The sequence below is a fragment of the Homalodisca vitripennis genome, chromosome 4, assembly GCF_021130785.1.
Source record: "Homalodisca vitripennis isolate AUS2020 chromosome 4, UT_GWSS_2.1, whole genome shotgun sequence".
Classification (NCBI taxonomy): Eukaryota; Metazoa; Arthropoda; class Insecta; order Hemiptera; family Cicadellidae; genus Homalodisca; species Homalodisca vitripennis.
The window spans coordinates 129,183,567-129,204,366 of record NC_060210.1 but is presented as its reverse complement, the minus strand read 5'-3'; the positions used below and the strand labels follow the sequence as shown (position 1 = coordinate 129,204,366).

Sequence of the window (20,800 nt, the reverse complement as noted above, 5' to 3'; positions counted from 1 at the left end):
GGGCAGTGCCGGTCCCGCTTGTCCGCGTCGTTGTGCAACAGGTTCTTATGAAATATTAACAATGCTTTCCGCCATCCCAAGGCTTTTCATAATTATACCAAAATTAAAATTACCTCCTTATCCTCTAAGGATCATCGTCAAACGCAATTTCCCTACTCTTTTTATTCCAAAACATCTTGCTCTACAATACTCTGCATCCAGTAATTGAGAAGTCATTCGCTAACATTTGGGCACCACAATTAAAAACTAAATAAAGCTTGATTGCTCAGTTATCAAACAAGGTATGTGAACTAATCATCATTGCATGTGACTAATACTTAATTGTTACGTACCGATACATAAGCAAGGCGCAACCACATAGAAATAACTAGTAGATGATTACAACGCAGACACATCTGTCGATCAAAATATCAATGACGTTGTTCAATGTTAAATTTATTTAGAGAGTCTGGCACACCGCTAACACTCATCTGTGTCTATTGACAAATCATACACGATAACATTGAACTTTGGCAAAGCAATCCTGTAATTAAAACACACCTGAGCCATTAGAACATCAATAATTAATACAAATAAATTGAGTATAATAATTAACCTGTTAAACACATTGGCGATGCTCGTGAATCAGATGCCATAGTCGCCAACCCCGAAATTGGAACTAAACACCAAACTTCTCATACGAAAGGCATATCCAGAATTCACATATTTGTACTTTCTTTTGGCAGTTCGTGACCGTTTAGAACGCTGTAGAAAACAAAACAAGTCTGCCTCAGCAAGACGACCTGAGAGAGTAGGATCGTGTAAGTGTTGGCACATCAAGACCACACACAAGCAGAATTAAGTCTGGATTACCTAGATTGTTTGTTCATAAATGTACATACTATTCCTGGCCCTGATAACGGTGGAGTTCATACTTCAATCTTTAGCCAAGGAACTGTAAAGCATCAGACAAGATTCTTCACACTGAAAAATAATGATGATGCACATTATAAGACCCAAATTCTTCTACTGTTTACATTTTTCAGAAAATCGGATGAAATTTAACAGAACTTCAAGATTCCGTACAATGTGATTTCTCTTTATTGTATCGACCATAAAAATCGCACGACAAAGGACGAAGATTTAGTTTTACGGATAACTACCACAGTTTTGTTGAGGTTCAGGGACATGTGACAGATTTCTCCTCATCTTATAGCAGGAACAGCGGCTGATTGGAGATCTAAATGGTCTCTTCTCGGTGATTACCGATTAGCACTACCGATTAGCAGTGAGATCATTATAAAGCTGTAGCATTGTCATTAATGAGCAATGGGAAAACAGTAGCCACAAATTAGAACCTTTAGGCACTCCTGAACAAGCAACAAACATATGAGTAAAACATTAACTATACTTCCTTCTTAAAAGTATAATTTTATCCAACTAATACAGCCACGAGGGAATACAAATTCTGGACTTACGTGGAAAAGAGTCGATGAGGGAGTTTTCAAACGCCCTTTTGCATAAAGCTATATGGTATAAACCAGAAACTCATCTCTCAAACGTAAGGCCATCCACTGCTAACAACGAATTTGTTATGCTTTATATTAAAACACGTGTTGTGCAAAAATTAGAGAGTTCAACAAAACGTAATGTACCTATGCTCTATGCACAATATTCCAAACTGAAATAATTGAACATTTTCACGCTTTTATTTATAATTTTGTTAAATTTTGATATAAAAGTCGATAGGCGCCATTTTGTAATAATTTATTAAACCTTTATAAACATGACAATGTTGTATCTTAAGCCGTATACGAGTACGAAGCATACATTCGATTCCAAACAAAGTAAAATATGATAAGGTATGTTTTGCTATCTTCAAGTAACAACCCAACCTCACCTCTGAAACCGGCGAAATTATTTCTCCGGACACTAGTCATTTTATAGAAATGCATGACAAAATAATCGAAAACTTTCCTAATTATTAATTAGTTGTACTTAATTATAGTTCGACTCGGATCCACTTTTGTTAAAATAAAACTGCATGTTCAAACATATACCCGGATTTATATTGTACCCATTTTACCAGTGACAACCGGTCATCTTCACAGTAGCGTTTCTCTATTTTCCCTAACTAACTAGCTGGTCTAGAGAAACTGACGTAAATGAAGATGAGTCCAAAGGAGTCCGATGTGGGCCCGATCGTAAAGTAGGCGAGCTCTATGACACTGTGACGCGGTTGTCAGCAGCTGACCTGCCAGATGGTCCACGGTTCTCCATTCCGCTGTGTTATGCAAATGTTCTTCTGAAATAGAGGAATGGAAAGGGTTCAAGAGCAATACGCCGCCAAACTGGTCCCAGCGCACTTTCGCATGCGAGTGAAAGATACTTGTTTTACCATTTGACTCCAGCCAAGGGAAACTGTGCTACCAGGATTCCGAAGAGTTACTAACCTAATTTTGTCCATAAATGACGTTCTTTTTGTCGGTTTGATAAATTGCAGCAGATTCGCCAAAATCTTATAGTGAATTATATCCAAAAGAAGTGGCGAAAAAACAAATGTATATTCTACATGTCTTGCGTCAACTTCTGGCTGTCGCGCAATACATAACTCCTCTAGGTCAAGTGTACAATAAGAAATACACATCCTATGACACAACTAACCTCGGCTTGGCGTGCGGTCCTTGGGATGGGGGGTCCCTGGTGAGCTGCCCGGTTATTAGATGCGGATGTATAATGCAGTTCCTTGGCGTGCATGATACTCGTTATCGTTGGCCGCAGTTGCACAACCCTGTCGTTACCGGCACCGCGAGGCTGATCTTGTCACTCAGCGCTTCCTCAGCAGTCGGCTGCAGCGCCTCATACTCGTTATTGTACCACACTTCATTACCCTGTCTCAGGACCTTGCTTGCTCAGCGCGCCCTTGTTATACAGCCATTCTTCGGTTTCACTCGAATGAACGACTTGAATACTCAGCATATTCCAAAGGGTAATGTTGTTGAGAGTAAACAATCTGTTATTTGTTAACGTAAAAATCTCCATAGATCAATTACGTTGGTAAATAGACCATTATTAAGAAAAATCTCAAAAATGACCAAAATCAGTAAAAGATAACGCGCGTGATTCAATCTCATTTCGGCCAGCACGAATTCAGAGGTTGAAACGCAGACTGGCCGTACCCATTATTGAAACGCTGGTCTAGAAAGTTTATGATCTCTGAAGTCCCTCACTTTCCAATATCATCGACTTTAAGTGGGGATTTTTCCCCGGGTTAATTAACGAGAGAGGTCGCCTGGACCCGTTCTCCAGCGGAGAGCCAAGCCAGCTGGAGGAAGTTGTGCTCTGATTCTGACGGTACAAGACACAAGGATCGGTGTCGACCGTAATGTCTGCGTCCTTGTCTCGGGCCTGACCTCTGACCCTGAACCCCGGACCCTCCGTCCGTCACAGTGACTTGTAGCACCCTGCTTTCACTGTTCGGCTTAACCTCTTCGCCCGATCTTCACCCCGACATTTCCCTCCAAACTTGATACAGAAATCTGGCTTATACTGTCTTTTTACTGTCTATACTGAATTATACTGCAAATAAACAAAAAATACTCGTTATAATACAATTATCCAGAAAGTAAGTAAGTAAAAGGCACTAAACAACAACTTCAATTCAGCTAGAATTTCACTTAGATAAATTTTACTCAAAACCATACCCACCCATAATAGGTAAATAATAAAAGATGTTCCTTCAACTTTGTCTCTTACAGCCCTACATAATTTAATTATAATTTTTTAACATTTTAAGTAGATATAAGAAAATCGTCCTTACAAACACAGCTTCGATACTATGAGTAAAAGACTTAGATTTACAACAGGAAAAATTATGAAATATGTCATTCAAAGAAACCCTCTTAAGAATTTCTTCGCTACATTCTGAGACTATTAAGTGCTGGCGTCGATGGACCACCTAATCTCCGCTGATAGACGATGGTCCTGCAAATCTCCCTTAATAGACAAAGTTCTCCTAATCTTTTCTGATAGACGATAGTCCTACAAATCCTCCTTGATAGAAAATAGTCCTCCTAATCTCCGCTGATAGACGATGGTCCTGACAATCTTCCTTCATAGACAATGGTCCTCCTTATCTTCTCTGAAAGATGATGGTCCTGCAAATCTTCCTTGATAGATTATGTATGGTCCTGCCAATATTTGCTGATAGACTATAGTCCTGCCAATATCTGCTGATAGACTATGGTCCTGCCGATATCTGCTGATAGACTATGGTCCTGCTGATATCTGCTGATAGACGATGGTCCTGCTAATCTCTGCTGATAGACGATTGTCCTGCTGATATCTGCTGGTAGACGATTGTCCTGCAGATATCTTCTGATAGACAATTGTCCTGCTAACCTCTGCTGATAGACGATTGTCCTGCTAATCTCTGCTGGTAGAGGATTGTCCTGCTAATCTCTGCTGGTAGACGATTGTCTTGCCGACATCTGCTGATAGACATTGTCCTCCTAATCTCTGCTGATATACGATGGTCCTGCAAATCTTATTTGATAGACAATGGTCCTGCAAATCTTCCTTGATAAACAATGGTCCTGCCAATATCTGCAGATAGACTATGGTCCTGCTGATATCTGTTGATAGACAGTTATCCTGCTGATCTCTGCTGATAGACGATTGTCCTGCTGATCTCTGCTGATAGACGATTGTCCTGCTGATCTCTGCTGGAGAACGGACGATGGATGCTGTCCGTTGTTCCCTAGAGCAAGTAACTCTTACTCCAGATTTATCACTTGTACAACTTGCCGACACAAATCACAGCTGGTCTGATGATTTACGCAAAGGTCGAGGCTGCACAGTCTCACAGGTGTTTGTGATGTGTTAATGAGCGGTACGACCTTCGTTAGCTCACTTCTGAACATCGTTAGTCTCTCAGCTGTGAGATCCTAGGTGCTGGGAACCCTCAAGCATAACTCCTTGTTTGACGGCCATGAGTTACCTGTTAGCACATAGCATCCACGTCTAATGAGATCTCACAGCCGTGTTCATTAAAGTCTCTTTCACATAAACTAATTATTGGTAACAGATTATATTAGCTTATTTGAGAAACTCGATGTATATGTTTTAAATACTAAGAAAAGAGGGAAGTTGATCAGCTGCATTACGAACTGGTCGAAGATGACTTTTCAGTCTAGAAGCCCAAAGCCGATTAGCAATACACAAATTCAAATACCTTTATTACATTAACACGTATTGCATTGCAAAAGTCAGTGATAATTTTAACATACTCACCACTTTTGTCTCTAAGCATAAATGTACATTCACTCGCCAATTATTTATATTCCCAGTCCCAGTCATTTAAACGGGCGGTCTCCCAGTCAAAAACACGCTGACTTTATAAAAAGTCTTACGAGGTATTACCTGCTTGAGCATTGCTGCATTCTTGATTAAACCTAGCAATCTGTTAATAAAGTGAACACTCGCCCCTGAGGGTGTGTCCATAAACCACTGTTCTGTGTCTCCCATCCATGTAGTTTACACTGCCTCTAGTATGCATTTACCTCTCGTTAAGCCACATTTAGACATATAGAACGTTGTGTTCCAAATTCCCAAATTTACCGAACAAAAGAAGCGTCAAAACTTGTAGTGTTTTAAAATGTCTTTACTTTTTGTTCAAATTTTGCAATAATTCTGATAAGAACACAACCTGTTTTTCATGTTCTTAAAATCGACAGAGGAATATTTCCTAACAAAGAATTTCATCCGTCAGACACGCTAATGTATGTGGAGGTCGAAATAGGAGGATATTGAAAGGGTTAACAAACGAAACAATAATTTTTCCTCAAATTATATTTTTTTTCTAGACACCCTTAAAAACGACCATTTGAAACACGAATCTTAATTATATCAACATCAGACAATAAGATAAAGAGAATTGAGGCGCGATTTCCAGGGTTGGTATACGGTGAGGTGAGCTGACGCAGACTTAACACTTTAAAAAATACGTGTATTACGGTTGGTTTTAAAGGTGCAAAGCTTATAAAAATATTATCTGAGAAAAAAAAACATTGTTTCATATGTTTAACCCTTTTGATGACACAATCCCATTTCGACGTAAACCATAACTAGCACGTCTGAAACCGATTTATTTCTTAAATAAAATTCCTCTACTGATTTGATGAAAAACCAGGCTGTATACTAATAGAATGCTTATTGTCTCTCAGTTCTTGGACTATTAAAAACACTAAATAATAATATATATCAAAACGCACTCTGTGTATGTGTGTGTACCGCTAAATCCTTCACTACGTGAGCGGTATGACAATGTATATAGGTAGGATAATGGGTATTTCATGTATATATGTTATAGTATATTTTATAGATAACCCTTAATATTGGAATTTTGTTTATAGTAATCTCCGACAAAAAGTGGTGTACAGAAAGAATTGAATTTCTCTTCTAGGACTATTCTATTCTCAGTTTTTTATTCCAATTTTCCGATTGGCGATCTTTCTCGTTCCGGTCGTTTAAGTGATTACAGTGTTGTTCTCCCACTTTCCACACTTAGCCCTCGCCCACAACCGACGACGCTAAACCAACAGTTGTGGCGAGGCGTTCTCTCCGGTGACGACCTGTACAGTCGGTTTTTACTAAACTAATCTCTGCGCGGCCAGCTTTGTTCCAAGAACGGAAAATAATCAATTGCTCCATTTCACCGGCGTGGAAAGTAGTCGCGGCCGAAAGTGTTCCACGAAACGCAACTTAATAGAGAAGCGACAGTGGTGATGTGAGACGGCAAGAAAACCGAGGAAATTGGCGGCTGATATGGGACGGTCATCATTCTCAGCCGCGGCAGATTTCCCGCGGAGATGCGACAACTATGTCAGCTATATCGAGTCCAATGGAATCATACTGGGAATAATTAAGTGGTAAAATGATTAACTTGTTGGATTTGGGAAATCTATTTACGAATCGTTTTCCAAATTCTCATTCTTCATTTCCACAAATCTGTTCTTTGATGCATGTCTGAACTTTAAGAAAAATATATCTACAAAGCCATATATCTGCCACAAATACATACAAAAGAATGTTATTTTAACATATTGGAAACTTTGAGCTACTTATATAACATTTTATTCTTGCTAATTTTTCAATTACTCAAGGTTTCAAACTCAAAGTTCAAAAATTCCACATATTTTACAATTATTGAGTCATTAAAACAATTTTGTTTTAACAATAATAACATAGTATATAAAATGTGCACGATATTGTATGTAGTTTTGAGAACCAAACAAATAACATTTTATCCAATACTTTATAATGTTGTATGCGTCATTCATTATATTTTATGAACAATTCTCTAAGTTATTATTTCAAATGTTTATCATTATCGTCGCTGTTATCCATTGTATAAATTGGTTGTTCATGTCTATTTCTAGTTATTTATTTGTAATGCACTCACTAGATCTGGTACAGTACACATACCAAGTTAAATATCGCAATGTAATATATCCTATTTTCTTTGTAATTGTTAACCAGCTAAGTCGTCTATGTAATGTAAATTGCTTCGTAATGGATTATCGATTGGTAAATAAATATCTCAAAAGCTATAGGAGTAAACACGTTGGACTACTGGTATTGTGTAATACGCCTATTGCGCGATTTATCCAGATTTACACGGCGATAATTTTATTAATTCGATATTTGGAATAGATTTCCACCATTCTTCCTGTTACAGTTTACCTCGTTTTTGAACTTTTAAGAACTTTGGATAATTTGAATCATTTGTCACCTCCCGATCCCAACATATAATCTACTTTGTTTAAATATACCGTCTGAGAGCTAAGGCACTTCTTCTACAAATTATAAAAGTCCTTTCTTTCTTTTTTTTAGAAACAGAAGAGGCCAAAATTCCCTTTTAAACCTAATGGCTAACATCCTCATAGGCAATTGGTTTATTCGGGAAAGTGCCTAAGTTATTTTAATTTTATTAGAAATAATAGTGTACTGGTGATATTAAAGATGACCAATTTGTCTATAAAATTAATAAGTGCTTTAAAAGGTATTTTAAACATATAGTTACAATAAAAGATAGATTTTATGCAACAATGTAATAAGTAAATTTATTTCATGCACTTTTGATTTATTTCATAGAAAAAACCTTAACAACTACAAACATCAATTTAACGAACATAGAAAGTGACATTGAGTACGACGGTGAGACATTATTGTATAACAGGCCCTATAAAATTATGTCTGCCGCTCGGTACAAACTTTTTTTAGACTGAACTAGTTCTTTCAAATCTCTAATCACTGTCTGTATTATTAAGGCCAATTAAGGGGAGGTGCCAAGGCTTTCACTGTACACAAGTAGGCTTGCAAACGTGAATCAAAAAGCGATTAGAGACCGATCCTCATTTTCACTTGTAGAAACTACAGCTTACCTCAACTGATGATTTAAACCCCCCTTACCCATTTTCAAACATTAATTGCACTAAGGTGTGTTCTCGTTAGGATTTCAATTCATCAAGAAGACAAAAATAGTAAATCTTAGAAAAAAAAACAAAGATAATAAACACTATTCTTAACAGATGACTAAAGCGATATTTTAAACTGCGTAGTTATGACGCAAGTCGTATTTCCGTAGCAACAACGGCAACGCCCACACAAACCAAAGCCGTGATTGACCTTTCCAGAGCTCATTCAAGATATGTTACAGCCGTGTAGGGTCGTCATAATGAGTATTTCCCGGTTTGGTACGACAATTGACATTTGAGTCTGTAGATGCAGATATGGGCAATTCCGGCGAGACCGCGCGCCGTGCCGCGGGCAGGCGGTAGTAGGCCATCGCCGTGCCTCTTGCCCAACGGCCAGCCAACAGTCCAACATTATTGGGCTGCGAGGTGAGACCGGCTGGTCAAGCTGACAGGCTATATCCCTATCAATTAGCTCGCTCCGCTGGGCCTTTGGGTTACGACACGATAGGAAACCTCTCCCCCCTCCCATCCTACAAACAACAGCATAGGGACAACTGTTGTAATCTTAGGTTAGTTACCTTAGTCGATACAAAGTGTTCATTACAATACCTATTCACTTTATATTAGATTGGAGATTCCTTGATACAATATAGCAATTCGCTCAATGGAAGTAGCTGCGCAGTCTAAGGCGTCGGGCTTTTGAAGTCCGATTTAGTGCTAGCTCGGATTTAAGCCCACCCCAGACTGATACACTTATTATAAGGACCTCCATCATTTCTATTATTTATTATTTACCTCACCCTGCTTTTTAAGTTCATCACGCAAATCTATATTCATTTGAGGAGTGGGAAAAATTAGATTAAAGGAAAATTAGCCAATGCTTTACAAAAAATTAGAAAAAGAAGAGACTGCTCAAATGTGGTCTTCAACATTACTTGTTGTATCATGTATCTCATGCATGACTCGCTGCTCCGACGTCAGTTCCTTAAGTGTTCTGTAGTATTAGAGATTTAAAATAGATTTAAGCAAATAACGTAGAAAACTATTCAATTGAAAGTCGCATATTTTAGGTTCCTGCCAGTTTCAAATGTGTCAAATTTTACTGTATAACTTTGATATATCGTATCATAACTTAGATATATCATATAACACGAAATATATTTAATGAAATTTAAGATTCACAACCATTATGCATCGAGTTTATTGTTTAAAATATAAATTTAAATAATCCAAAATACATTATAGTGGAAATGTATTATATATTTAATATAACGTGCTTTTCATATTTTAAGTACCTGATACTAATTGATAGTAAACATAACAGTTGTAAATTACTGTTGTATATGTTTGTAAACACTTGCTCATACGATTTCTATTTTTATTACACATCCCATACTTATGTGTATGTGTATAATCTGTACCTGCATAATAAAAACGAACTGTTCCAGTGTATAGAATATCAGTAAACTCAGATAGGAAGTCTCACCCATTACGTAACCCTCTCTAGAGTAGACCACTTGAACTTGGTAATGAAAGAGTCACTCGCTCGATAAGACCGTATTACTTAATATATTAAATCTAAAAATGACACTTGAAAAATAAGACTTGAACGTAAATTGATTGGATTGCCAAACAAATGTTTGTGCTGCTCTTGTGAACGACATTCACATGCAATGAGCTGATAACATACATCACTTCAGCTCAGCCTTGGCCGTGACGTCATGGAATGTTACATGTCTGCGGATAAAAGTACGAACAAGAAGTCGATAACTAAAAATAGACATGCCACAATATGCCAACTAGTGCCTCATTGTAATACAATGGATTAAATGGGTGATGATTTAATTTGCCATTGTTTTAGCCAGCATGTAAAGTTGCTCGTTATCGTGACAATAATCATATTTCTTTCAATTAAACATTTATGACCAACAATAATAAATAAAATAGAATAAAAACTCAACAATACCAGAACATTACAGTTTCAAGTGAACTCTACAAAAATAACATCAATTACACTAGAGATAACTAAACAATACACCACTTTTTATGTGGAACAGGTATTCTTTTAAGACGAATCTTTGAGTGTACCTTTTGGAAAATTTTATTAATTAATTATTAGACTAGTGGCAATACCGAAAAATTAAACCCAAAAGTCAAGACAGGTTTATGTTGCAAAAGAACCACAGGAATATGATATTTTATATTGATATTTTGTAGTACAAGCAGTGTAACGAAATCTAATTTGAATTTTCAATTCAATAAATTCTTTGATAGTATTTTCACAAACGTTGAAGAGGCTCCATTCCATTTAAGGGGTTGACAATCAGAAGTAATGAAACACAACACTATCCAAACTTAAAAGGCTACCAACCAATTGTGGCAACTATGCCCTTATAATAAATAAGTTATATAGTGTTGAGACTAGGCACGTTTAAGTCGTGGATCTAATAAGTATTAAGTTTGGAGATTGTTTTGTAAGAAAATTTGTAAACATCCAAATCATCTTCATAAAGAATATGTGAGAATTCCCTTTAAAAATACTGGCGTAACAAACACATTAATCTGGACATATTTTAAGAAAAACTCTTAACATTGCTTTATTATTCTCATTCGTATTTATACAGCTATTTGGACCTGTAACGGTATGGAAAGAAGCGAAGCCCGAAAGGTTTTGGCGGAGGTGCGACGGTCAGGAACCCCACAACTTATACCAGACTATTCCTGGGTCGAAGCACAAGAATGTTAAGTAAAGTCTATTTCAGCTAATGGAGATTATTAGCAATATAAATGTCACGTTTAGCAAAACAATACTAGCGAAGTAGTGAATCCAAATTCTGCACCACCATCATTTAGCGTTATTTACACAGGACATTGACGTACTCAGGACAAGAGTTCAGCATTACCAGCGGGTCAGTCCACTTGTAACTCGGACCTCCCACAACTCTGGCAGTCGGAGAAATGTGAGGTAACGACCGCGGTTCCCGGCCTCGGTAGCTGCCAACGCCGCGACGTGCCCCGACCTCGGTCACTCACACGGACCTCGACCCGCGAGTTGGGTGGTTTATTGAACTATTTATTAAATCTCTGGCAACTTTTCCGTGTTCATTTTCCCACCACCAACAACACATTACATTCCTTCTACCGTTACATTCCTGCGTTGGCGATTGTAGAATGTAATGGATTCCTTTTAATTGACGATTAATCAGAATGGACCTCGCTATAACTATAACCATAACGAGTGGTCTAGTAGTGCAAATTATCGTTTACAAACTGACTAATTCAAAATTAATAAAAAAACGAAGTAGCCATATCTACAGAGGGTACTACTCTATCACTGCCGATTAGTTTGGACTTATAACTCTTTCTACTGCCTATATAATGTATATTAACCACAACACGAATAAGGAAGCCAATTTACAGGGATAATAACGTTGCCGATAGACTCGGTGTTGGCGTATCTCCAACACACCGGCAGGAGTCCACGCAAAATCCGGTTTCTCGTACCTTAAAGGGTTTTAATATCATTATGAGATGAGTTTGTCGTATTTATGTCGTAAACAAAAGTAGTTAGTAGTAATCCTCACATTCGGTATTTATTTTTGTTAAATGTCATTGGATTCTTGAGACAAGCCGGACTCGCTGCTGACCTAATTCATGGCGACTGTTGATTGCAAAATACTGCAAAGTAGGAACTCCACTCATTCACAACTTAAGAGTCGACACAACACAAAGGTCACCTCTTGAGTAGACCGTATCGGGTTTACGGCCTCCCTCATTAGAGTCCGGACTGTGCCACAGTCAAATCAACATCAGATACTCAGTTGTCACGGCTACAGTGGCCACTCGTTCCGATAAGATTTCCCGGGGTTAAAGGTCATTTCCGGGGGCCCAATGGTAATAGAGAAGCGGTTTTCATCACTAGGAGCAAAAGTGTTTAACTTCCGTACGCAAACGTATTTTACGAAACGAGGCGAAACCGAGATCGGAAATGCAATTAAGCGCCTTAATACACTTCTATCCGTGTAGTGGATCAACAAAGGTTTTTATAATACTGGAAACAACATTAAAACTCACACTTTTTATGACATAATAACTCAACATGATAATACTATCATAATATCAAAAGAGCTGTGCTTTTTTTTCTTTGAAAGTTTGAAGTTAAAAACCTAAATCTAACTGAAAAGATTTTTCAGATCTGTTATAATGTAACAAAACAATCACTTTAAGGACATATTTCATTATAAAAAACAGCTGTTACAAGTGCAGTAAGATACAAATAAGCATTACAGCTACCTCAAAAACAAACAATGGCAATTCCCACTTGCCTGAAAAAGCCCTCTTCCTGTTCTTTATAAATGTTGCACTATCTACTACTATTTATCAATAATTTTTATTGAAGTACATTTTTATAAAAAAAAAAAATTAAAATTCTTCATAGGAAAATCACTGTGCTTGGTCGTGTGAGCATTATTAATTTCCCATGTGAAAAGTAAACGTCAAACTATACAAAACATTGTTTAGTCTACAACAAAATAAAAGGCTTATTAATGATGGGTCATTAAAAAATCGGCTCAAATCACGCAAGCCATCACTACGAACAGCATCCCAGTTGATAGAGGAGAACTTTACGCCTAATGCTAATTGGGCGTCATCCTGGGAATCATTCGATGGACGGAACAAGTTCTTGATATCCGATCCTACGAAAGCAGCGGGTGGCTTGGAAATTCCTCGAAAGGAATGGGTTTTATTGAATCGTTTTCGAACTGGGGTTGGGAGAAGCAATCACTGGAAATTCAAGTGGGGTATTACTGACGACCAGACGTGTGATTGTGGCGCAAACTCTCAGACAATTGAGCACATTGTAAACGACTGCCCTTTGCGATTGTTTTCTGGTGGTCTGGCTGGTCTGAGTGGTTTAGAGGATGGGTCTCTAAACTGGCTCAGTAATTTGGATTTAGCTTTGTGACGGGAGATTTTAATATTATTTTTAATTTATGACTCAAGAACTTTGTTCTTACGTACTTTTTAATAATTGTAATTTTTTAATTTATTTATTTATGGATAGCTGCCTTTGTCCCCCATACGATATATATATATTAAAAAATTCATGAAATGAATGAATGAATGAATAAGTTTCAAATCGTAATCAATTTGTAAAGAAACTAGCGATAATTTTGAAATGGTTTTATGGAGTTAGAAAGAAACCCGTAGTACCAGACCTCTCCACTCATATCAAAGGTTCTTATTTTGAAGTTATTCATTTATCTTCGGAAATCCGCCATCTCTTGTCTAGAAAATCATAATGTTAAGTCCCAATCTAAAAAGTTAACTAATACTGTTACCAAGCTGTTCCAAAATTTATTAATCAAAATATATTGTTATCGTGGCCATAATACGACCTGAATAGCGTTCTGTGTGACTTTGTACACTGTACATGCATTGTAGCTGCCCGACACAATGTAGCGACCAAGGCCAGTACATTTATGTGCTTCATTTCCATACTGGTTTATTGATTCACACTGTCAATTGTATAGCATCGATCTCCATTATAAGCGTAGAAGTAATCGGCTCTTAAACCAAGCCGAGGGGTCACGGGTTCGATTATCAGTTAGAACCTTATTTATTGTAAAGTTTAGTAAAATTATCTAAAATGCATATGGCGTAGGAAGAAATCTCTATATACTGCTTTTACAGAAAACTGTTTTATTCCATCAATAAAGTAATTTCCGATATTCTATTCTGCACAATAAAATTACAGCTAAATGGTGTTTTTACAAGATAAACAATACAATGGTGTATCGAAGCACTATAAAGAACTCAGCGAAAGTTGTGTCAATCAATCCATCAAAATAACTTTATTGCATGCGGTACTACATCACATGATAACAGGTTTTATAGTTGTATTGATGGTTTAGTTTCCTAACAAATTTATTTATTATGGAATTTTCTCGTTGCATTTCATGTTTTTCACGACAGTCAACCATAAGTCCTATGTAAAGATGTTAGCATTCTATTTTTACCTTAATTTTTATCGTTTGGCCCTAAAATCAATAGAATTCTTCATTGGTCTAATATGACCTGGGTATAAAGTTTCAAATCCCTACGACCTTTCTATCGAGTTACGGCATAGATGGGAAAACCGACACGACTTTAGGAGTCCCTTAGGAGAGGTCTACGTTATAGGTACGTGAACAAGCGTAATCTACGTGAAGATTGTTGACTTTTAATTACTCCTGTATACATTACGATCATAATTAATTAACGACGTGAGTGTGTACGAGGGAGCAACAATACCGGTGTGGGAGGCAGTACATTAACAGAATACAGTGCAAGAGAACGGTTTCATGGGAATGAAAACGTCCCGATCAGACGATCCAACAACGATACAACCATATCGAGCTTAACTTCTCGATAAATTGGTCTTTCAACTTTAAAGATTGGTGTTCTGTCATATATTTTCCATAGGGTATATGCTCCAACAATTGTCCAATTTATTCAGTGTGTACATACATATGGGGTTGGATACCGCTGAGGTCGTAGTAATGAATACTCGAAATTCGAAGTTTACGTATATGTTTAATATTGGCAAATAAACATAAAAGTACCACTTCTAGTTGGTAAAATAAAATAAAGTATTGCCACGTTGCTACCAAATAGAGTATGAATGAACTAAAATATGATACCATGGGACGGGCCAAAATATTCCAATGTTCTAGGGTGTCAGCATTCTTGGCTCGACAATGCAGCTGTAGTCGGAAAAGGGCAAGATTAGTAAACTGGAAGTTTAAAACGTGAAGTAATTAGGCTTGAACTCAAGAAGTGAGGTCGAAGAGCGAACTGCAACTCGCTTAAAACAGAATCGCGACGGTATTAGCCATTTATCGAGACAACTTATAATCACGACAACGTGGTCTCGTCAGAAGGGCATCGGCCACAAATATTATCTCAGTTGATCTGACAAATAAAACACATTCAACGTAAGTTACTTTACAATTTATAATTATACTTTACATTACATTCAAAGTTAGATGTCTCGCATGAACTTATAATACGAAAATATAAATTTTTACTTACGGAACAAGGCGCCCGAGATATTACTCGGCAGCAGGAACGGCAGCTACAAAGTTCCTGAGAGAAAAAATTAATACGCGTGGCAATTAGGTTATCAATCCGCCAAGAAATTAGTTCCAAGAACATCGGATGTAACTTATACTAACCAGTAACAAGTAACTGAGTTGCGAAAATATGTACTATATAAAGCACAACTAAATAACGGTACAAGTGTAGTATAGTCGTTTCTAATCAGATATACAGACAACGTGGTACTTTTTTATTGCAAATTCGATAACACTAGGTTGGCAGGCGGTTTACCCACATGATTTAGCGGATACTTACTAATTTAGATTATCGTTAGCCACGCACTTTCTATCTCTTTGCCGGAATACCTGTAACGGCTTCCGGCCTCGAGCGCTCTTCACGTCGTCGGAGCAAATCAGCGGATAATAACAGCAATCCCGTTCGAACACTGCAATATCTTGTTATACGGGAGCTGATGTAACACGATGCAGACAGAGTTGCTTGTGCAAACCGAGCCGTCAATTACACGGCAACTAGCTGCCTTGTAGCTGGCCAGTAATTAGCGTCAATGTTGACTGTCCGGGTTCACACGGGCAGAAGTCACAGCACAGCGGCCGCAATGAATGTGCCATAAACTGCAGAGCGCCGAGAGCTTGATGGCGAAGATAACAAGCAGGTCAGTAGTTGGCACATCGGCAATTACACTCACAGGATGAACTATCACGTCAACTTACATTATTACTCGGGTTGAGCAATTTTGGATCCGAAATCCCGCTTTTAATTTTTCCAACCGACGACCAATAAACTGGGTGAGTTTTAGAAGCGAATTATCGGTAAGAATTTCAGCCGCTAAAAGTACACATGTTCTAGTATCTCGTTTTAAGGAGAAGGAAAAAGTTTGCTGATAATTGTGTAGATTTAGAAACCTGAATAAATACTATATTACTCCACAATCCAATCACATTGGATAAAAAATGTGTACCTAACAGGTGTACTTTGTACTACCACATAGTTGGTAGGCGGTTGACACCGAATATAATCCAATCACATTGGATAAAAAATGTGTACCTAACAGGTGTACTTTGTACTACCACATAGTTGGTAGGCGGTTGACACCGAATATATTGACAAAGTGTTGGTATTGTTTGTAGACTATACAAACCAAACATTGCACTCCATAATTCACTGTCAGGAGAAACTACACAACAGAATCACATAGGTATTAGATTAATTTAAAATAGGCCTCTGGTTTTAAAATCGTACAAGACATATTTAAGTGGATTTTCTAGGATCACGTGATCATTTTACAAAACTGTTGAAACTACAAAAAAGAGCACATTACTTACTCCCATTTCTTTACAACCAACATTTCTATTAAAATCATAATAATGAAATATAATTATTACAAATTCAATGTTTCTGTTCAATCCTTCGACCTTTATACTAAACGTTCAATCTAAGACAACTTTCTAACCGTTAATGCTTGCAATTATTATAACTAGCCCTGCATTATCTGTTTAATACTATTTATACGTTTGTTGTAAATTTAAAAAACCTGGCGAAAATATAAATTTAAAAAGTAAGATCTAAATTTACAATCTGAGTTAGAAATTAAGACCACAGAATTGAAAAAGGTATGTACAATGTGAGGATGATCGCGCGAATGGAAGCCCTACGATCCCAGCGACCTGTGATCGATACCCGCGTGGGGTTTCTAGTTATGTCTGCACCGCCCCACATAACGGCGCTGGGTCAGCATCCACGGCGGTGATTCTGTGGTAGCGATGACAGGGTTATGCCCACTCCTGTACAAATAATGCTTGATGAACAGTGTTGCCAACAGTCACGGGGTTTCCACGATGAATCGTGTTTCTGTGGTTGCGATGACAGAGATATACCCATCCCTGTACAGATATTACCAGACGTACAGTGGTGCCAAAATTCGTGGAGTTCCCACGAAGGATCGTGTTTCTGTGGTTGCGATGACAGAGATATACCCATCCCTGTACATATATTACCAGATGTACAGTGGTGCCAAAATTCGTGGAGTTCCCACGAAGGATCGTGTTTCTGTGGTTGCGATGACAGAGATATACCCATCCCTGTACAGATATTACCAGATGTACAGTGGTGCCAAAATTCGTGGAGTTCCCACGAAGGATCGTGTTTCTGTGGTTGCGATGACAGAGATATACCCATCCCTGTACAGATATTACCAGATGTACAGTGGTGCCAAAATTCGTGGAGTTTCCCACGGTAGATCATGTTTCTGCGGTGGCGATGACAGAGATATACCCATCCCTGTACAGATATTACCAGATGTACAGTGGTGCCAAAATTCGTGGAGTTCCCACGAAGGATCGTGTTTCTGTGGTTGCGATGACAGAGATATACCCATCCCTGTACAGATATTACCAGATGTACAGTGGTGCCAAAATTCGTGGAGTTCCCACGAAGGATCGTGTTTCTGTGGTTGCGATGACAGAGATATACCCATCCCTGTACAGATATTACCAGATTTACAGTGGTGCCAAAATTCGTGGAGTTCCCACGAAGGATCGTGTTTCTGTGGTTGCGATGACAGAGATATACCCACCCCGGTACAGATAACACCAGATTTACAGTGATGCCAAAATTCGTGGGGTTTCCACGGTAGATCATGTTTCTGAGGTGGCGATGACTGGGGTATGCCCATTTCTGTACAAATAATACCAGATGTACAGTGGTGCCAACAGTCACGGGGTTTCTACGTGGATCGTGTTTCTGTGGTGGCGATGACTGAGATATGCCCACTCCCGTACAAATAATGCTAGATGAACAGTGGTGCCAACAGACGCGGGGTTTCCACGATGGATCGTGTATCTGTTGTGGCAATGACTGAGATATACCCACCCCAGTAAAAATAATACCAGGTGTAGAATGGTGCCAACAGTAGCTGGGTTTCCATGGTGGATCGATCGTGTTTCTGTGGTGACGATGACTGGGATATGCCCACTCCAGTACAAATAATGCCAGATCTACAGTGGTGCCAAAATTCGTGGCGTTTCCAAGGTGGATCGTGTTTCTGTGGTGGCGATGACTGGGACATGCCACTTCTGTACAAATAATACCAGATGTACAGTGGTGCCAACTGTCGCGGAGTGTCCACGGCGCGGATCGTGTTTCTGCGGTGGCGATGGCGGTGATACGCCCACTCCTGGGCAAATATTGTAACTGATCCGCAAATACTCAATACTGCCGTGATGTAATGTGGCTGACCTCGAGGCTCAACTGGTTGTTGGCACTTACGCGCCGATGCACAGTATATACAGGCTTAAGTATCAGGGAACGCGCTGTCCGATGTAGATGATGGCTCTATCCATCAATGTCGTATTCCTACGTAACTGAATATTTCATGGCTGTTTAATACAAAGCGCATAGATTTGCATTCCATTTTTAAGTCTAGCATTCCAAAATAAAATCCTTTTTAGCTTTAATTGTTTTATTTGTAAAAACACGAAAACATCTCTTATAAATTCATAATATTTTACAGTTATCCAAAAAAATCTGTTTCAATGGTTAAAAAAGGAGGGGCCGTGCCCTTTTTAAGCCTTATTCTGTTTATATCATATTGGCCACTGGCCTGCGTGAGGATCTTATCAAACATAATAAGCAAGGGAGTCTACACGGTACAGGGCGATGGTACTGGTGAAAAGCATTACTGTCACAGATCTGTAACTTAGATCGTAAGTCCAATCACCGGCACTTCCCGACTGCCATACTTATTAATCTTTAGTTGATTGTGATTCTCGTATTAAGGCAAATATCTAAATTGTACTACACTAATTTAAAATTAAAAGGGATGAAACAAAACATCTCAAAATCTAAATATTAACTCAAATTAAAAACTTTTACAGTAAAAATATAAACATCATCAGTCAATATTTTGAATTGATATTATTTCCAACACTTATCCAGGACATGAGTGGCAACACGGGTGAGAAAATTTACATATTATCCCAATTGACAAACGGCAGTGAGTGACTAGAGCTACACGTTACCTACTAAACAATTCTCCCTCCAACAGATTTTGAGGGTGACCAGTCAGGAGTACCAAAATGATTACTCATACCTAGTGTACGTTTATTTTCATTGATTAATCACGCCTTCGTTTAATTTATCCTTATAGACACGACCAAACACACTGAATTCACGGGTCAGACTACAATAATGACATCCTAAAATCTGATACAGAATCGAACGAACTCATTAATATTTTATTGCCATTTGTTAGAGCCTTTCTGTTGTTGATGAATTTTTTCAACTGTGATATAAACACTTCTCGGTCCGCCCACAGATTGAGCAAGGCTCAGCCCCAGCCCGGGTAATCCGAGCCGCCACCTGGCCAACGTAACCCGAGACACGTGTTTTTTGCGGTTATCGTCTCAGCCAAGGTCGCTCAACTCGCTACAGATGCCTTCAACCACGCGACAACCCCCTCCCCCCCTTACCACTTCCTCAACATAACATTCTACACACTTGGAATATGTGTTATGTACATTTGACCGGGTTTAGTGTCAATAGCACAATAGTCAGCGGTGACGTATCCAGTACCAGTACCGTACTTAGGATGGTAATAAACCGGTACATCGGAGTATCAGAAGAGAACGTAACGAAAATCGTACCACCAAGTTCAACAAAGTAAATTCACATGTGTTGGTAACTCATTGAAAAAGAGTTTCCTATATTCAGTCTTTGTTTGCTAATTAACTTCTGCGTTTCTATTGTCGCAATCATGGATTACCATAACGCGAATTAAACAATGTTATAATTTTATTTGTTGCTCTTTGAACTTTTACCCAGTATTTAATTGAGTTTTTCTTTGGACAAAGCTTCGTCCGTAGGAACCTTTTATCCATAATTAAAACCGAGGCAAGGAGACTCAAGAGACTTCGGGACAGACAGAAAAGATACCATTTAAAGGACCTTCTTACAGTAGCGTGTATAGACCATTATTTCGGGGGCAGGGGGGCTGAAACATTGGATGGTTTAGGAGGTAGAAATACCCTAACCTCCAAAAATATTGTGTCATTAATATTCCTCTCGAAAATTATTGAGCCTTAAGACCTCGTAAATTTGTTACAGCTTAAAACAAACAAATAGGTGCCATTTTAAACACCCATGGGTTTTAATAATTCAAATGTTGCATTAATCTAAAAATAATTTTGATATAAGGTGTAGCATAAAGGAATTCAGGCCGTCTATTAACATCGCTCCATTGACCATTT

General features: G+C 38.2%; 1 protein-coding gene across 6 annotated transcripts in view; it reads right to left on the bottom strand.

Annotated features, from left to right (window-relative positions):
• The window catches only part of LOC124360154 (LIM domain only protein 7), a 247,025-nt gene that overhangs the window by 116,167 nt on the left and 110,058 nt on the right, over window positions 1-20,800 (bottom strand). The window lies entirely within an intron of this gene.